Genomic DNA, 21,566 nt, shown 5'->3' on the forward strand with positions numbered 1-21,566 from the left:
AGTCATTTATGTAACGAAACCGGCCCCTTCAGACAGGAATGTCCGCGGCGACGTGTTGTTGTTAAAAGTAATTTGATATAGTGTGAGAAACTTACCTTTAATGATCTGTTACCAATGAATAGCTCGGATGAGAATGTTATAACAGCGGGCCATGCTGATGTCCACCTTCACGATAACAGTCAATTTCCCCGGTTAACAATAAAGGGAAACCCCTTTTACCACTACTCGTGCAACTGAAATGCAACCGAAGAAACGACCTCTGGAGACAACTGACAGTTGTTCAGAGGACGAACTGTCCTGTTAAACGCCCTCACTCCGCCAGCAAAAACTGTGCGATGAGTAGCCAGAGGAACCCGAAGGCAAAATGCGAATGGAAAATTATGAACAGAAAGATAATACGTATGCGGTATCAGAAAATGAAGACGGTGTAGTGAGTATTAATCAGCATGAGACAACAGGCGCAGTAGCCGATTGCAAAGACCAGCAGCTATCTGTTAGTGAACAAATTCAGGGAGAGGGTGCAAAACTGCCGTCTCTACTGGTTTCCCTCGATCAGCAAGTAAGTGATATTAATCAATAACAAGGAAGTGTTGGCCAAAATGAAATCACGGTCAACACCGCTGGACAGGCGCCAGCAATAAAAATTGAGAAAGCGTCTGCTGCTGCTCCAGATGAGTCGCGAAGTAAATTAATAACACTACCAAATGTTAATGTAGCTCGTAACCAAGGGAAGCGAAAATCCGAAAAGGCCGACCCAAGCCCAATGAATGTTCTATACGAAACAGTCCTACACGAATCACTGAAGGAAAATTCAGAAAGTTTAGAAGGAAATCAGTCTGCTAGCGGTACAACAGAAGACCTCAGAAGTAGGAAAAAAAAGGAACAGTAACTAATAAACTGACTGAAGTCTTATTCGATGTTTAGCCTTCCGAGAAAACTGTTAATAGTTTAACTGAACTCTGAACCACAGGAAACTAAATTTGTCCATCAAAACATCTACGTGTTGACAGCGCAATGACGCAATTTTATTCTGTCATCACTATAAACTTAAATAAAATTACGTCTGGTTGGAAACTATCGACACTTCAGGAATTTTTGTACGAATCCGCGACTGATATTGCCCAGTTACAAGAAGTTCTAATGCCGGATTTAGTAATTCCCGGTTATGTCAGTTACATAAATGTCTCACGAAATAAGTGTTTGAATAGCTGTTTTGGTGAGGGAAGGGATTCCAGGAAGTGAGGTGGAACGACTGGAATCCTTAAGGGGGAAAAGCCTAGATCGCTATGATGTGACTATCATCAATCCGTATACCCCTTCAGCAAGTTCTCACCGATCTGACAGGTCACGTTACTTCAAAGATGAACTGCTGTACTTGTTAAGGAAAAATCCAAGACAGTAATTACTTGGAAGTTATTTTAATTACGTTTTAAATCGAAAAGGTCAGTTACCTAATTGTAAATTCTCAAGTGAAGTAAAACAACTAGTTACTGGTTTAGAATTAAAGGATATATGGGAAATCAATTACCCCTCCATTGTTGAGTTCACTTATGTCACGGCAACATCTCGTAGCAGGATTGATAGATTATATATTTCTAAAAATCTTGAAACTTCCGTGACAAATGTAGAAACCATACCTTCAGACCATGCAAGTGTCTTAGCTTGCGTAAATAAAACAAGACAGTAAAATAAGACAGCCATTTCGCCGATTCAAGAATCAGTGGAATTTTAACATTTCCTTGTTAGTAAATCATGATTTAGAAGACCTGATTAAAGAAGCATGGGCAATATGCCTAAGTGCTCGGAGTAGATATTCCACTGCTATCGACTGGTGGTTTAAAATGGCGAAGTCAAAGTTGAGGAAGGTTCTTATTCAATACAGTGCCCAGAGCGCAAGAGAAATGAAATGCACTATAGATTATTAATGTTCCATTTTAAGAGATGTATATGATCAGGTCTCTGCAGGTGCCTCACTTCGCTTAGCAGACATCAAAAAACTCAAAGCCAAGTTATTTAATATCAAGTGAAATCAAATGGAAGGGGTTTAAAATAAAATCGAAGGCAAATTCGGTTTCAGAAAACGAAACTACTTCGCTATACTATTTACCGAAGCATACTAAAAATGAAAGAAGGACTTTTATTGATGAAATTCGAACGGAAAACGATACGATTCACAGAACCCAGCAGGATATAGTGGACGAAATTTATCGCTCTTATTTCGAGCCATATTCTGTAAATCAAAGTAGGGATGCATCCTTGGAAGAATTCCTTGACATCCTAGTCCCAGAGCTTACAGAAGATGACAAATACAATTTTCTCGAGGTACACAGTGAAGGGATAGTGTATGACACTTTGTGCGCCTCACCACCAAGAAAATACCCAGGAACCGATGGTCTGCCAGTAGAGTTTTACATCCGTTACTGGCCAAAATCACGAACATTGTAAATGAAGTTATTCAAGGAATAACGATTCTGGCTGAGTTTAAGGAGAGTAAAATCAATATTGTGGCAAAAAATAATTGATACAAAGCTTTAAATAATTTTTTTCCAATGTCACTGCTGAATTCTGATTATAAAAGAATATCCAGAATAGTAAAAAAGAAAATTTCATGTATTTCATATAAATTTACTAGTAAACGTCAAAAATGAGCGCCAGACAGAAGCATTTCTGAAAATGTAGCAGAATACAAGGAAATCATAGCAATAACTTCAGTAACAAACATAAAGTGTGTTTTACTTCCTTTAGGATTTTATAAAGCCTTCGATGTAGTAAATCATGAATATCTTCTACAGACGTTGAAGAAAATGGGATTCAACGATAGGGTCATACAGTTAATAAAGAACATAGCAAGAAATGTAAAAATAGCTGTGGATTGCCAACAATCCAGGCTGATACATGTAAAACGAGATGTTCTTCAAGGAAGTCCTCTGTTCATTTCGCTTTTCGCCATCTCACTGGAACGTTTCTTCCGACATGTCAATGCTAGATTAAAAGGCTTAACATTATCAGGAAATAAAACGGCTATGAGAGCCTATGCTAACGATATAGGGGTCATTATAAGGGATAACGAAGAGGTAACGACGCTAGCAGCAGTCAGTGATACTGTAGAGTATGCAAACGAAAGAAAAAGTAAGATGTTAAATCTCAGAGGTTTTGATAATATCAACTTTGAGTGGACAAAATTAATCTGACGACATAAAACACTTGGGATCACCCTGACAACATGCCCCATGAAAATGACGATTTTAAATTGAAAAGTTGCAGCAGCAAAAGTGTAAGGAGTTATTATAGAGAATTGAACTCCATGTATGATCCAAGTTCAAAGTGTAAGGAGCCATTATAGAGAATTTAGCTCCATGTATGATCCAAGTTCAAAGAACAATGCATATCAACTCATGCATCCTTGATAGAGTTTATTATATTGCCCAGCTATTTCCAAAACCGCGAATGATAGCGAGGAGAATAATGTCCAAAATCACAAACTTTTTGTGGATAGGTGAAGTTTTCAAGGTATTTGCTAAAGTAGCCACTTTAGATCCTAAAAATGGTGGACTAGGATTAACTGATATATAAGGGATAACGTAATAAGAGACCTTCGAGAAAACACAACCAGCCTACTTTTCGAGATCATTAAACCTCGAAGTCTGCCTCCCCCGATTAATGAGCAGAATGTCAACGGTCGTTTGCAGCATGTGAGGGTTTTCCATGTTGAGGTCATTGATGTAAGTGCCGAAATCAGGCAGTCATGACACTTAACATCAAGAGCCATAATACGGTAACGAAAAAAGCGAAGTAAGGAACAAAATAGACCGCCAGTTTCCATACATTGATTGGACTGAGATTTGGAAAAGCATTAGTTCTAATGTACTACATCATGGAGCAAGACAGTTAACAACGAATGAAAGACTATACGCATTAGGACTCTGTGAACCAAATTTTGGTCAAGAATTCCATCTAGTTGAACAATAATTCGTAGATATTTTGAAGTGAACACATAGTGGGTAGTGGGGCGATCACTCTGTTGTAAAAATAATTCAAAAGCCAAGATCGCTTAATTAATGTTTACTGGATAACCGGTTTCAACACACTGAAGGTGCCATCACAGGATCTGTGAAGATATAACATGATGGGTTTGAGGGAGGGCTTACATGATTTACACTATATACGTTACTATTAGTATAGTACCACATACCTTAATGCAGTTTAACATTTATAAACCATCTGAAGCAAAGGCATTATTCATATTAGCGCCTTAACAAACTCCATATGGTGCTGATATATATAATACCATTGCTTCAGATGTTTTTACTCTGTAATTGATGTACTTTACAGTATGTGTAGTATACATAGTGTGCATAGCAATTTGTAGTACATACAGTTAGTGTATGCGAAAGCGTTCTTTGCATGGGTATTTGATTAGGAGTAATAGTAAAGTTGTATTGTAGTGGTAATGAGTGGCTGAAATGGTTCAAATGGCTCTGGGCGCTATGGGACTTAACATCGGAGGTCATCAGTCCCCTAGAACTTAGAACTACTTAAACCTAACTAACCTAAGTACATCACAAAGATCCATGCCCGCGGCTGGATTCGAACCAGTGACCGTAGCGGTCGCCCGGCCACAGACTGAAGCGCCTAGAACAACTCGGCCACTCCGGACGGCTAGTAATGAGTAGTCATATCATCAGACTGTGTGTGCACTGCTTGGATGATGGCGCTATCCAGAGGCCGGTTGTAAATCACTAGAATTGCACCAGGTATACCGGCGCGGAATCAGGCAGTGTGATGCCGACCGTTGTTAGTCGTGCAGCGGTCATGTACCAAATAGTTTTATCTTGTGACTTCGGTTTTATATAACTGATGGAAAAGAATGACAATGAGAGCAGTTTTTTTATTTTCTTGTGACAATGACTTTATATCAGCCGCTCTGCCTCAGGTAACGTTATAACCAAATGGTTTATAAACGTAAACTACATTCAGGTGTGTGGTACTGTACTAATAGTAATGTATATAGCGTAACTCATGTAAGCCCTCCCTCAAACCCTTCACGTTATATATTCACAGATCCGATGATGGCACCTCCAGTGTGTTAAAACCGGTTATCCATTAAACAGTATTTAAGCGTTCTTGGCTTTTGAATTATTTTTAAATTCGTACATACACTTTCAGCGGTCACATTAATAGTTGGAAGTGGATCCAAGAGCAAATAGCTCTGATTACAAGAACATCCCCTGAGAGTATATCGCTCCCACTGATACACAGGCCTGAAGCACACTTTTTCCCAGAGGCAAAAAACAACACTGTGTTCTGGCTGCTAGGAAATTTTGTTAATTACGTCATTACAAAACCAAGAACCGACAGCTCCACAAAGTTCAAGGTACACTGCTGTGTGAATACCACAAAATTAGAAGGTATTCGTATCACAAGAAAAAGTTCTGTAAAATGTTAAATATTATATTTGATAGAATGGGCATTGGTTAATATAAAAAAGAAGACTGTTGACAGTGATGTATTGTAGTTACTTCAAGGATATTATTTAAATTTTTAGTGTAAAACTTTGGTTTGTATTTTTTCTACTTCAGAAAGTAGTTTTGGGAATTTTAATGTATGTAACTTATGTGACAGTCAGATCGTGTGTCTAATAGTATCAAAACACAAAACAATATAGCTGCATTAATGGTTTATTGTATTAATGTGAAAATCGACAGTTTTTATGGAAATGTCTATATCGGTTGGTTAAAACCATAATATTGTACCTAATATATTGCAGTGTTCAATGGGTGGCAAATTGCCCTGTTCATTTTTGCAGTGTGATGTGTAAGTCAATCTTCCAGTGAAATATCTAATATATAGGTCTGATCACATCAGATAAGTACCATTCCATTCATGTCCAGAAAGTGTAGTTGGAATTCTAGTCAATTTTATAACATTTCTTCTCCGCCATTCTCAGGTATTTAAGATAGTTGTATAATACGATTTTTAAATTGTTTTCATGTGCGATGGACATAAATGTTCCATAACCTGTGTAATTTTTAGTGCCTTCCATATAATCATGTGAAATGCTCGATTTCCTTTTGTACATTAACATATTAAAATTATCCCAAAAACTTGCTGATATCCTTCACAAAGTGCTATTTATGCTCCTGTTAAGATTGGAGCACATGTAATTCAAAGTTTAGTTTTATTCAAATTTGAAGGAGTCTGGATGACTTTAATAAATCTTTTCTTGGTATTCAAATTAATTCTTTATGGTAATTTAGTCAGTAAGACAAACTTCTGTTGTATTTCTTTAACATGAGCATAACTGCAATGATCAAATTGTTTTCGTTTAAATCATTTCCTATATAAATGTGTGCATGGTTGATGCGTTGTTCCTTAAATAAATGTTTAAAAAAAAAGTAGCTAGCGATGCTGCCTCTGTATCACGGCGTCCCGCGTTCGATTCCCGGCCTGGTTGGGGATTTTCTCTTTCCGGGGACAGGGTGTTGGTGTGTTGTCCCCATCATTTTGTCATCAATTTTGAACGTGTCTGAAATAGGACTGTATAAACATTGGGACACTGTACGGGAGCTGATGACCGCGCAGTTGAGCGTCCACAAACGCGAGACGGAGCAACGACTAAGTGTGACTGTGCCTATTCGCAGTTAACTCTTTATTTTATTTTTGTAGATTTCAGCTCCAGTCAGAATTAACGTCTTGCTTTCATCGTCCATTGCTCGTTGAGCGGTATATGGAATTTTTACTGCTAATTTCGGAACATTATGAACAGTTCCACTTATCCACCCATGCAAGATATTGTCCTGCTCCCCCCCTGTTCGAACACATGCTGCGTGATATATCTTCTCAGTTCAGTCTGATCTCACAAGTATAGCATGATTTAACAGGTTTCTTAAGCTTCTCTGATTTCCATTTCAGTCCATTATCTAGTTCCCACGTGTCTTCGTTGTCTCAGCATGTCTTAAGAACGGATCTCAAAGCGTTACCTTCGCTGATCGTGTCTCACGGTAATATATCCTGTCCAATTTGTTTAGCTATTCTGAATTTTACCGCTTATATTATGCAGGATTTTTTTTGTGACGACCACTTGTTCGTGGATTGCGAGAAATGTTACATGTTACAGTTACTGATTCTTGGGGTTAAAGTTCCAAATTAGTCTCAGAACGTCTTCTACGGTGCAACAATTAACAGTTCATTCTTTCTGATGAATTCTTGTTAACTTGCTTCGTGCACTCCAGCCAAGGGGACCACCGCTTGCCAACCACGTGCATACTGATGGAGTTTTTCTTTATTCTTGTATTTGTCCAGAATCTCTATTGTATGTGTGTATGTGCGTGAATGTCGCCATTGAAAGATTCCTCTGACCCTGACCTCATTAATAATTAATGACACTTCTTGACAGGGTCTCATACATGCAGTTTTTCTATTTTGTAAAACAGCCGATAGGAATATTAGAAAAAGCAGCCATCACCCACTCATTAGTTCTTTAGTTTACCTAGTTTGTTCAGTTGTGTCTATAATATAAGTGATATTTTTACCATTGCAAGTGCTTACATATTCTCTCATAAACTTCCATTTTTATGTCCTACTGCTTTTCCTTGTGCAACAGGTAAATATTGCGAAGTTATTTATTTAATATTTATTCAACTATCATAAATGTGCAGATCCAGCAACCTAGTTCCTTTAAATATCAAAGGTTTTTCTTTCCTGTACCCTAAAGAGCCAAAGAAACTGGTACACCTGCTTAATATCCTGTAGGGCCCCCGTGAGCACGCAGAACTGCCGCAACATGACGTGACATGGACTCTACTAATGTCTGAAGTAGGGCTGGATGGAGCTGACACCATGAATACTGCAAGGCTTCCCATAAATCAGTAACAGTAAGAGAAGATGGAAATCTCCTCTAAACAGCACGTTGCAAGGCGTCGCAGATATCATCAGAAATGTTCATGTCTGGGGAGTTTGGTGCCAGCGGAAGTGTTTACACTCAGAAGAGTATTCGTGTAGCTACTCTGTAGCAATTCTGGATGTGTGGGGTGTCACATTGTCCTGCTGGAATTGCCCAAGTTTTTTCGCGATTCACAATGGACATGGAGGGATGCAAGCGATCAGACAGGATGCTTACGTACGTGTCACCTGCCAGACTTGTATCTAGACATATAAGGGGTCCCATGTCATTCGAACTGCATACACCCTACACCATTACAGAGCTTAGAGCTTCAACCAGCTTGTACTATCCCCTGCTGACATGCAGTTTCCATGGATTCATGAGGTTGTCTTCCATAGCCGTATACGTCTATTCACTCGATACAATTTGAAACGAGTTTCGTCCGACCAGGCAACATGTTTCCAGACATAAATAGTCCAATGGCAGTGTTAACGGCCTAGACGAGGAGTAAATCTTGTATTAATATTTTACCGGATTCCTAATATTCACGTTACACTCGTGATATGGTCGAACGGAAATTCTCCATTTCATCGTTACCTCAACGATGCTGTGTCCTATCGCTTGTGCGTTGACTGTAACACCAAGTCCAAACTCACAAAGGATGGCTTACCTCAGATCGGCCCTGACATGTTAAACCTTATCTCGGAGGGTAGAGACCTGATCAGTACGAGGGTGTGTATTTTGGTCGAAACAACGTCGTTCCACAGATCAGGTGTGCATCGTTTGCTACTTAGTGCAGTTCGATTATTTGTACACTTACAGCTATGCTTCCGATGAAGACCTGTAGGAGGATGACGAGTAGTTTTCTCATATTACTTGTCCCGTTAGCTTTTTCTAGCTCGTTCTCTACTGAGAGATGGTTGCTAGTCCCAGTTCAATCTGTAAAGTGTGAGTTTTTTGGTATTACGTACGTTCCCGAGCAATAAAATATTACTTCACTCTTGGTCACACTTCCTTTCTTGCGCCCGGCCGTCGACCGGCGTAGTAATCGCTCCTCTGCACGGACTGTTTTGTCATAATGTCAACAATACCGTCCAGTTGCTTACTTAATGAGCGCATCGGCTGGGCTGGCCTCTACCACCTGGACACGGTACGAATAGAATTGCAAAAATTCACAAATTCCGCGACCAACTTTTCCTGGATGCAACAGCAGAAAGTGTACTACGCACTTCGGAAAACTGGTGCAGTAAACAGGATCTACGTGTGAGGCCCAAGGAAACTGATGTAGCACCATTTATGAGGATCCAAATCTATTACATACATTGTATACTGGAGTGTCAAGTATCTCGATGAAACTCTAGAAATAGAGGGACGCGAAACTGTATAGATATTAAACGTTACGAGGCAAAGAGTACCTTCATGAGCATTAGAAGGGTCTGTGGTATAAACTAAATTCTATGTCCCTAGGAATACGTTCTGGATATTCGCTACTGTAATAAGACATACGACAACAGATGTGGTTACATTATGACGGAATGAAGCAGAAGGTGGTTGCTGGGGAGCTCGGTAAGGTACAGAGATTGGACCGATTAGCTGCAACAGGAGGAAAGCGATAATGAATATGATGTATTCATTGAAAAGTAAAAGCAATATAAATTTTTCATAATAGCTGTTTTGGAACACAATAATTTTGAGAAAAGACTGCAGCACTGCTCACGTAATTTGTAGAAACGATTATTGGCAGCTAGTTAACTTTGTTTACTTGTTCAGAGCTGAGAGAATGACTACCCCACTTCCTTGAGTCATGCATTAAGATTTCAATTGATTAACCTGTTATACTTTTATAGAAATTCTCTGTCATCATTGCAAACTTTGGAAATCATTATTCACATTGCACTATGAGATACGCAACAGTTTGAATATTGCGTGGAAACTTCATTTTGAAACAGAAGTCTCGATTATCTGATGCCTGCTTGTCGTTTCCTGTTGTGCTTTCGAGAAATCTGCACCAGTGTTCTCACAAGAGGCGAGGTAAGTGGAAATTTTGATTAGGAGCATGTTGTTTTACTACAGTTGCTCATTTAGTACAAAGAGAGGTTGTATTCAAACCAGTTACGGTTCAGTTCAAATTAGGTTATGTTCTGTGATAGGTTAGCAAGCGAGTTTAATGTGGGTAACAGATTGTGAGGACATTGTTTTTGTAATACGTACAATATTTTTTATAGAGTGGCAGGTAAGGTAAGGCTACATTTCATACAGAAACAAAAATTTAGTGGGAATATTACTCATTTATTCAGATTGCTAAGCAGCTGTGAATTATCTGTCGGCCCCCGCATCGAGATCAAAAGTCATTGCAGAACGCAAAGAAGACTTTCTGGGACTAGGGCAAAGCAATAGGGTAGACCAGCTGTGGGTCCTTGGTCGTTCAGGAATTAGTGGCAATAAATAATCTAAGAGAATGGCCAGGATAGGGGTGATGAATCGATTTATTGGACCGGTACTTGCATTACAAAAGATGATTCAGATGGCTCTGAGCACTATGGGAATTAATTTCTGAGGTCATCAGTTCCCTTGGAACTCAAAACTACTTAAACCTAACTAACCTAAGAACACCACACACATCCATGCCCGCCGCAAGATTCGACCCTGCGACCGTAGCAGCAGCGCGGTTCCAGTCTGTGGCGCCTAGAACCGCTGGGTCACTCCGACCAGCAACGTAAGATGTTGATACAATCACACTATGTAGTTGAATCAGGAGGCAGCGAGTAGAATAATGGACTACTATCCAAAATCAGAAACTGGCAAGCGAATGTTTGCAGATCCATATTTCAAAAGAAGTGTTGGCACATCCATATTTCAAAAGAAGTTCTATAGTAAAGAACTCGTAGTAAAACTCATGACTGGCCATAGAACTTCGTAAAACTTCGTGCACGCGAGGACACAGAGGAAAAAGCCGCTAAATGTAGACTACGTGGTGAGGAGGACGAAACTGCACCACATCTAACCTTCCAATGCGAAGCACTGGCGGGCGAAGGTCACAGATTTTCCGAGTCGGTAGAGCCTACGGAAATCGTGTTTAATATGGACCCAGTAAACAGTCTTCTACCACTTCTTAATGGTACCGGTTGCCATTACTAGAATCACAGGGATCGAAACAGCACAGTGAATGCAAATTCCGAGAAAGTTAAACCGGGTAAAATCGCTCTCAGCACTGTGGGACTTAACTGCAAAGGTCATCAGTCCCCTAGAACTTAGAACTACTTAAACCTAAGAAACCCGAGGCATGATTCGAACCTGCGACCGTAGCAATCGCGCAGTTCCAGACTGTAGCGCGTAAAACAGCTCGGCCACCCCGGCAGGATTCCGTGGACGCAGCGGGGTTTAGTAACATCGTTGTTTTTATCACCCTGCATTAAACATATCAAATTGAAGGGTGTCTCTCACCTCAATTAGTGGGCGCTATCTGTAAACTACATAAAAGGACTGAGCAGCTGAGTGTGTCCATAGTGTCGACAAGTTATGTTATTTTTATGTCACTTCACATTTTACTAAACTTATCGTAATCAGAGCCCCACACGCATATTCAACATATATCTATGTTCTATATGTCAGTATATACATCGTTTCCTCCACTCGCCTGATGAATGAAAAGCATGAATGTATGTGTACAAGATTAACTTCAGTATCTAGATCTGTGGGAGTAAAAGTAGTCGGCTACAGTGGCAGAATAGCCAACCCTATAAGTTCGTACCAGGTAGAAAACAGGCCTCTGTTCGCCTTGGACGAAGCTCTTGTACAGTCTGTCATCACAAAGCAAGGAGCTTCTCTGGGCACTTCTGGGCGAACTGGACGCGTAGGTTCCAAATTAGTTCGCTCAGCAGTGTTCCGGCTGACGTGACATGGGCGAATAAGTGTGAGTCTGCGTATTCATAGTTCATTCTTCCCATATTTTTGTAGATTTCAGTTCCAGTCAAAATTAATGTCATGCTCTCATCTCTCATTTCTCTTTCAGTGGTATACGGAATCTTTCATCCTAATTCTGGAAAATTATGAACAACTGAACTTACCCACGCATGCAAGCTGTTGTTCTGCTCCACCCTTGTTCAAACCTGTTGACTTGTGATATATCTTCTCAGTTCAGTTTGATATTACTTGGTTGTTTGGTCTCTCGAGTACAGCATAACTGAACAAATTTTTCATACTTCACTAATTTCGATTTCATTTTCGAATCTAGTTCCTACGTATCTTTGTAGTCTCAGCACTTGTTAAGTACGGATATGAGAACTTTAAGTCGGCAGATCGCCTCTCACAGTAATGTATCCAGTGGAATTTGCTTAGCTATTCTGACTTATAATACTTATTTTATGCAGAATTTTGGTTAGTGACAACCGCGAGTTCACATGTTGTGAAAAACGTTACATGTCACAGTTACTGATTCTCGGGGTAAAAGTTCCAAATTTGTTTCAGAACTTCTTCTGTGGTGCAACTATTAACAGTTTATTCTTATCGATGAATTATTCTTCACTTGCTTCGTGCACTCAAGCCAAGTGGACAACCGTTCGTCAACCACGTGCATACAGGACAAGTTTTTCTTTTTTCTTATAATTCTGCCGAATCTCTATTATATGCGTATATGAACCTGAATGTCGTCATTTAAAAATTCCTCTGACCTTTCCATAATTAATAATTAACGACAACTCGTCATGGGGTCTACAAAACGCAGTTGTAAATGTAACTTTGTAACTCATCCAAGAGCGTTATCAACAATCACCCATTTGTTAATCGTTTACTTTATTAGTTTGTTCCGTTGTGCCGTCAATAAGTATGATACTTTCACCAGAGCACGTGCTTACGTATTCTCTCGTAAAACTTCCATTTTTACGTCCTACTGCTATCCGTTGTGCAATAGATAAATATGGCCAGGTTATGTATTTAATATTTAATCAACTATCATAAATGTACAGATCCAGAGAACCATTTCATTTAAACATTAAAGGCTTTTCTTTCATGCATATCCAGATACCGACTCCCCACCCTCCATGTTAACAGATACCTCATTGCAATGGACACCTTCAACAGGAGCACCGAACTCCAGATCCATCACGTATAGGTATCCTTCAAAATCAAGACTGAGTTACGCAGGCTCGGATCGATCTCTCGATTGCGATAGCCATGTGGAATCCTTGTCGGTTTTCCATGCCAGGCGTTTTGACTAGAGCTTGGTGAGGCAGTTGCAGATTGATAGGGAAGGTGGAAACAGCAGATGAGGGCACGCGCGCGGCCCACCGCATTTCAGTCCTGATATATTGAACTTTATCAGTCCGAGAGTGGTATTTTGGTCAAAGCAATGTTCTTGTATAGATCACGTATACATCCGCCGAGAGAGAGTTTAGTATATTTTAACTGAACACCTTCACTTTTCTTTTTTAATTTGAGAAACTTGCCACTTGGTCTCTTTGCCCGTGATGATATTGTGTACCAAGGGACTGATAGGGTTGAGCGTCTCGATGTTCTCGCATGGACCCACAAAGCGAGAGACCAACTTAGAAAACATGGCTACGTCACCCTAACCTTAGCCGCAAAAATTGTAAATAAAAACATGAACACCACACCTCACCCTGTATGCATGGCGACCCTTATTATAGCGCTGTGGCTACCTCCAGTGTTCGAGCGCAGTAGTCTTTCTGGCTGTCTTCTATTTCTGCTGTATGACCTCAGTTGTGACTTTGCCCGGCGAAATATCGTCCACAGACCGTACAGTAGACAGTGGAGAATTCAGAGTGTAACACCACGTCAAGGGGATGGGTGTTGTCTTACGAATCTGGTAAAGACCCGAATTAAACGCTGAGTTAAACCTCGGAATAGATAAATTCCACTAAAGCTGAGATTCTGCGTCAAACATAATCAGTGCAGGTTTCAAATTACTGTTCATTGTTTCGGCAATCGAACACCGAGGGCAGTATGGTAGCACGCTGAACAGAATCGCTTACATTGACTGGACAAAAAGGCTCAGTACTGTCACCAACCACTGTCTGACGGAGGGCCGAAAGTGTAGAATAGTGTAGACAACTGGCGAATGGTGAAGGCCGTAGTCATTCGACTGCACGGAACCAACTTTACACACCAGGTAATGCGCGTCCCCGTAGTCTAGGTGTAGCGCCCTTCTGTAATAATCGAAACGTTCTCGGTTTCGGGTGTGAAACCCGCAACGGCTTAAATTTTGATTGATAACAAATATTGGCGGCCGAAGACATCCGGGGTAAGAATTCTGCCTTCATTCTGCCAACGTCCTTGTTGAAGAGGGTGGAGGAGCGGACTGAGGTTCATCGCCCCACTTGTCCTTGGGGTAGGAAACTGCCCCTAAAGGCGGATGAATCAGCAATGGTCAACGGCATGAGGATGCGAAAGGCAATGGAAACCACTGCATCAAAACACAAGATGAAGAGATAGAGAAAGTGTATGAGCATATTGAAAGGGTAATACAATACATAAATGGAGATGAAAATGTAATAGTCATGGGGACTGCAATGCAGTTGTTGGAGAAGGAGTAGAAGAAAAGGCTACAGGAGAAGATAGGCTTAAGACAAAAATGTGAATGTAGATATCCTAATTGAGTTCTGTAACAAATATCAGCTAGAGATAGAGAATACTCTGTTCAGTAATCACAAGAGAAGGAGGTACATTTGGAAAAGGTAGGATCGTACGTGAGGATTTCAGATAGATTACATCGTGGTTAGACAGAGATTCCGAAATCACATACTGGATTCTAAGGCGAAACCAGGAGCATATGTAGACTCTGATCGCGATGTAGTAGAGATGAAGGGAAGGCTGAAGTTCGAGAGATTAGTCAGGAAGGAGCAACACGCAAAGAAGTGGGATACAGAAGTACTAAGGAGTGACGAGATACTCTTTAAGTTCTCTAAGGCTACAGATGCAGCAATAAATAATAGCTCAATAGGCAGTACAGTTGAAGAATAATGGACATCTTTAAAAAGGGCAATCATAGGAACTTGAAAGAAAAACATAGGTACAAAGACGTAACTCCGAAGAAAAGATGGATAGGAAAGGAATACTTCTGCTGTTCGATGAGAGAAGAAACTGTAAAAGTGTTCAGGGAAAGGCAGGTATACAAAAATACAATTGGCTGAGGAATGAACTAAATAGGAAGTGCAGATAAGCTAAGACAAAATGGCTGCATTAAAAACGTGAAGAAATCGAGAAACCAATGATTGTCTGGAGGACTGACTCAGCATACGGGATAGTTAAAACAACTTTCACTGATATTAAAAGCAAGGGTGGTAACATTACGAGTGCACCGGGAATTCCATTGTTAAATGCACAGGAGAGAGCTGTTAAGTGTCGATTTAGAAAAGACAGGGTGTCCAGTACTAGAATCACAATTTAAAAGAGCTTTTGAAGACTTACGATCAAATAAGGCAGAAGGGATAGATAACATACCATTATTATATTTAAAACCATTGGGGGAAGAGGCAACAAAACGACTTTTCGCGCTGTGTGTAGTAGAGTCTGGCGAGAGTCCATGTGACTTTCGGAAAAATATCATCCACACAATTCCGAAGACTGCAGGAACTATTTCACAATCAGCTTAACAGCTCATGCATCCAAGTTGGAGACAAGAATACTATACATAAGACAGGAAAAGCAATTTGGGGATGTACTAGATGACGATCAGTTTGGCTTTCGAATAGGTAAAAACACCAGAGAGACAATTCTGAGACTGCGGTTGATAATGGAAGCAAAACTAAAGAAAAACCAATACGTGTTCATACGATCTGTCGAGCTGGAAAAATCCTTCGACAATGTAAAATAGGGCAGGTTGTTCGAAAGTCGGATGACAATACGGGTAAGCTATAGAGATAGAAAAAGGTAATTTATTACATATACAAAATACCAACAGGGAATAATAAGAGTTGGTCACTAAGAACGAAGCGTTCAGATTAAGGCGGGTGTAAGACGGGGATGTAGTTTTTCCGCCCGTTTGTCCAATCTATATATCGAAGAAGCAATTGCGGCAGTTAAGGAAAGGTTCAGGAGTGTAATTAAAATTCAAGGTGAAAGGACATCAGAGATACGATTCGATGATGACATGGCTGTCGTGAGTGAAAGTGAAGAAGAACCACTAGATATGCTAAACGGTATGAACTATCTAATGAGTACAGGATATGAATTCGAAAAAAGACTAAAGTGATGAGACGTTTACAGAAATGAGAACAGCGAGAAACTTAACATCAGCGTTGATGCTCACGAAGTAGATGAAGTTAAAGAATTCTGCTATCTGGGCAGGAAAATAACCAATGACGATCGGAGCAAGGACATCAGAAGCAGACTGGCACTACAAAAAGGGAATTCCTGGCCAAGAGATGTCTACTAGTATCAAACATAGGCCTTAATTTGAGGAAGAAATTTCTGAGAATATATGTATGGAGCAAAGCATTGTATTGTAGTGAAAAATGGACTACGGAAAACTGGAATAGAAGAGAATCGAAGCGTTTGAGATGTGGTGCTACAGACGAATGTTGAAAATTAGATGGACTGGTAAGGTAATGAATGAGGAGGTTCTAGGTAGAATCGGTGAGGAAAGAAATATGTGGAAAACATTGACAAGGGGAAGAAACAAGATGATAGGACATGTTATGATATCAAAGAATTGCTTCCATAGTAATAGAGGGCAAATCTGTAGAGGAAGACAGACATACGAATACATCCAGCAAATAACTGAAGACATAGGTTGCAAATGGTACTCTGAGATGAAGAGGTTGGCGCAGGGGAGGAATTCGTTGCGGGCTGCATCAAACCAGTCAAAAACCTGATGACCCAAAAAATAAAAATGGAGTCCACCACCACAAAACCATAAAGGTTCCCATCCCTTTGCCGTGGGACTGGCGCGATATAACCAATGAACATTTTGTCCATAGTATCATTGTCACGCGTGGACTGAAGTACCCCTTCTGTAAAACCTGGTTCGGCGTTGACGACATTGCGTTCTTCACACTCGCCCACTAATTTACGCACATCTTTACTCATTGTGGGCGAGACTGGTACTGTTTAACTTTCATAATGGTTTTATTCACTTCCAAATGACCGACAGTAAGGGTGTTGTCAAAATACTTAAAATGGCCAGTACTAGTTCCTCAGGTAAACAGATCTTAAAGGATTTGTCGCTCTTCGTCTTACAACATATACTCCTTTTTCTCTGTTTATAATCTCGCAATTTTTCCAAAGTATCAAGCTTTTGTTTCATCCCCTGAATCTATAGTTCCTGTCCCTGTTTGTCCAGCAAGTTCGCAAAGAGCTCGTGTACCCCAGAAAACACGATTGAAACCCATTTAGAGTCCAGTAAGTCCTGTCACAGCTGTTATTCCGTTGCGTGCTCCTGGATCATACGGCTAAGGGCATCTGTTACCTTATTGCACCCTGGATGTGCCTGACAGAGAAGCGAAAGGTACACACATACACAGCCCACCTCGCGATTCGCCCAGTCTTCCTGGATCTCGCGAGCTCCAGACTCAAAGCCTGATTGCCTGCTTTGAGGACAAAATGACAAAATGTCAAAGCTCCAAGCTGAACTTAAAGTTTTGTGAGGCCAAAACCAAGATGGTCTTCCTCTCACACGGAGTTCTTCAGTTCCGCGTGCGACGTGGCCCCGGAAGCGTAAGCTGAACGATGACGCTCGCCATCGTTTTTTTCGTGAAAGGGCAGCACCGACGACAGAATTAGAAGCACACGTTTGGACAATGAGGGTTCGTTCAATATTCGGAACCTCCAAAACCGGCAGAACACTCAGAGATATTTAATTTCCTCAACGACCGCCTGCTGCCTTTCCACCATCTTCGAATCTCAACCCTTTCTTCCTCAAGCCATTTACTGTGGCCGCTAATTGGACAAAATACGATACAAATTTTCTAATATATATGTGAGATACTGACGAAGCGAGCTACTTCCTTCTTCTCTGAAGATCTCGTCTCCTTTCCTGACTCATTTTAACAACACTGGCTGAGATCAAGGTCCTAAAAAGGGAAGCTCCCTTAGATCCAGATTTACCACAGATGGTTTAACGGTCAAACCCACTTCCTCCATGCCAATGAGGACTTTGCTGTACACGATCTGAATTTCATGTCACACAAAACAGAGTGTAATAGACGTGATAATATAGCCGCATAGTACGATAAGATGAAAGAAACGCTACTGAACTGGTACAGCTTCCAAACGGTGTCAAATCCCGCTGCAGGTTTAGTGTCCTCAGTGATAGGAATCTGCTGGTCGGCCTTGTTCAGATTCAGGATGGTAAAATACTGTGCCTTCGCAAAGGAAGTAGAACAGGTGCGGAAGTTCGGTAGTGGCACAGATCTTAAGACGACTTTCTGGTTTAGAATTCTGCAATCAACTGCCGATCGATAGCTACCGGCTTGTCCCGTCGGTACCTGAAACATGGGAGATGCATACGGAGTGGTGGAAACCCGTATTACGCCGACGCAAAGCTCTCACAACATTTTCATTTTGGGTGTCGGAACCATTATGGAGGTTGGCAAACCAGAATGCTGTCCATCAAACCGATCTTATACTGATTCCTAGTGTTGATTCCGAGTGTATTAGTCATCACGTCAGAAAACCACCCAGGTACTCCTAACCGAGCTTTAGCTTTACACTACCGCAAATGACTGACCTGAAACTGTTATGTACCGCGAGGTAATTGACCTCTCGGACGGACTGGCAAGCATACAGCTTAAATCCCCAACAAGACTGAAATGGAATGAAATCTCCTTTTCGGCATAGTTAAGAATTAATACTCTTCGCTGCATGAAATTACACCCCAATCACAAGTTATCTGACAATTCTTCTGCTAATATTAATTCCACATGCCACTGAAAATCCCATAAAACCACGCTTCCCTGTAATCAACCTCCTAGATTCAACACTTGCCTGTTGGCAGCACAACATATCTGTAACGTTTCTCACAAGGGGGCTAGCTTAAAAATACCACGCCTTTTCCAGTACTACTACTTTGCGGTGAATTTTAATAGCATTATTTAAATTTCATAATCAAAGTCACTTTAACATATTTTGAAGTCTATAAAAATGGAATTGTTGTTCATTGCCAAAGTTTTATAAACAAAATACAAGTTTAGGTAATATGGGAAACTCTTTCTTGTTAAGAATTTGGTAAGATTTTTGGTTTTTAAGGAAATAGGGGCAAAAGAATTTATGTTAATGTTCTATTGAATAAAATAGTGTTGGTGTTGGCAACGGCGGATGCTCTTCATTGTTGTCTGGCCCAGTCGTAACATTCAACAGCATATTAGGATAGTTGAACGGTCTGCTATCCATGCTGTGCAAACAGTAAAGTTGTACAGTTGAGGATAATGATAAAGCCGGTGGCTTCGGGCACTCATAATGTATTAATATTTTTGTCTGTATATACTTCGCTTATACTCTTTGTGTATCTATTAATTCAGCTACTTAGAGTGATTAATTTTCGCCACTAAGTGCAGTGCTGTTCGTATGTGTCTGTATGACCATTTCTGTGTACGTCAACTATTCAAGTCTTCAGTATATGGTGTGTGTGAATATTGTCTTTCCTGAATGTAGGCCCACTACTGAGTACACCACTTGCTGCACTCCTAGTTACTACGTGTAACGGATTCATTTTTGCCTTTACGATAAATGAATGTTAATGGACAGATTTCAGTGCGAGTGTAACTAGTCTTGAGTAACACTGGAATTTCCGCGCGACACTTCGAAACCAGACACTACATTTACTAATGATTGATTAAAAAATGTGACTCATGTAACCCTTAGGTACCCTGTAATATCAGAAACTATCATTAGATTCTTGTATGGAATATTAATTTTATTGACGTGTAGAATCAAATCAATGAAGTTGAGAGGAGAGCAATGGAGTCTTAAGCGAATCGTTTCCGGGCTTTATTTCTTCGCATGTTTCAATCGATAATCAGTTTGACCGTCCTCTGTTTTCACTTCTCTTGTGTCGTAGGCGTTCGAGCGAATGACGCACCTTCATTCACAGCTGTGTTGTAATGTTATACGTCTATTTAAATTACTTAAATTTACGTAAAAATAGAACTGCATTAAACATCAGTGCAGTTAGGTAAAATGGACTACTTGTGTAATTGGTTTGACAGTTGGTCATGAACGAAATGAACTGGATATTACTTGCCATTTGTCATGATTAATAAGAATATCCTATGTACTGATAGTAGTGGCAGTCTGTGTATAATATTTCTGTGGGATATGGACATCTAAAAAATAACATTCTTAAACATTAGTCTAAATGAAGTCACACATGTAAAGAGGGAGAAATAATCGTACATCTTGGATAGAAATTATAAATTTTATTTTAATATTTGTTTAAATAGAGTTCAGTGATGTTAAAGCTTCATTAACATTCTTTTACACGGGTACTTTTAAAGTCTGAGTTCGAGGATATTTTATTAATTCATTTAATAATTTATTCACTTTAAATGTCTGTGAGTCGATGTCCCCAATCACTTTTCAGACAAACAAGAGATTTAGTTTTGATTTTCTCTGCCAGCACCTCCAGCACTGTCTCTGATAACGAGGCATCAGAGGGATGTCCTTCTGAACCACTCTACTTGGTTCCACATGAATATGTTCATTGGCTAGTGAGCCGGTATCCCAATCCACTTTGCAGACAGACAAGAGTCCCAGCCCTGACATTCTCCGTCCAGCACCACGAACACCTTCTCCAATAAAGAGGCATCGGTGAGGTGTCTTCCTCATACACTGTTCTATGTTCCTCACGAATATGTTCATTAGCTAGTAGAAAAGATGTTGTCACCATCCAATTTGTGTCACCCAAGAGTCTAACACATGACATTCTCTGACCAGTATCTCTAACACGCTCCCCAACCTTGAGGTATTGGTGGGATGTCCTTCCTATCCACTGTACTCAGTTCCTCATGAACATGTCTATCGGTTAGTGAGTCATTATCCCTGTCCACTTTGTACACCCGCATCACTTTTTGCACTGACGTTTTTCACCCAGCACCTCCAACACCCTCTCTGACGACGAGGAACTGGTGGGATGTCCTCGTCATGAATACGTTTAGTGGGTAGTGAGGCGGTGTGCCCGGCCACCAGGTGGCCGCACAACGGTCTTCTCCCCGACTCTCTCCGCCCAGCACCTCCGACACCCTCTCCGGCGGCGAGGGATCGGCGGGATGTCCTCGTCACACTCCACCACAGGCGGCTCATGGATCTCGGCAGTCGTCACAATCATCCAGCCATCGTTCACCTGCACAGAAAAGCAATTCTTCACATTAAAATACATAAGACTTTCCTAATGCAACAACAGTAGAAATAAGTCTATACGGTTACTGGTATGGACAAAGCGTACGTTAAGAGAGAACAACTTTCTATTTTTGTGTGTGATCGAAAGGAAGGGAAGAGTTTTCAAACATAATCATTAACGGTGACAAAGATCATATTTATTATCTTCCAGTATTAACTAAACTTGTGCCACTTTATAATGGTGTGAGAAAAGGGTATGTTGATGATGATGTTTGGTTTGTGGGGCGCTCAACTGCGTGGTTATCAGCGCCCGTACAATTTCCCAACCTTTGCTCAGTCCAATTTCGCCACTTTCCTGGATGATGATGAAATGATGAGGACAACACACACACCC

This window comes from Schistocerca cancellata, chromosome 7 (genome assembly GCF_023864275.1).
Source record: "Schistocerca cancellata isolate TAMUIC-IGC-003103 chromosome 7, iqSchCanc2.1, whole genome shotgun sequence".
NCBI lineage: Eukaryota > Metazoa > Arthropoda > Insecta > Orthoptera > Acrididae > Schistocerca > Schistocerca cancellata.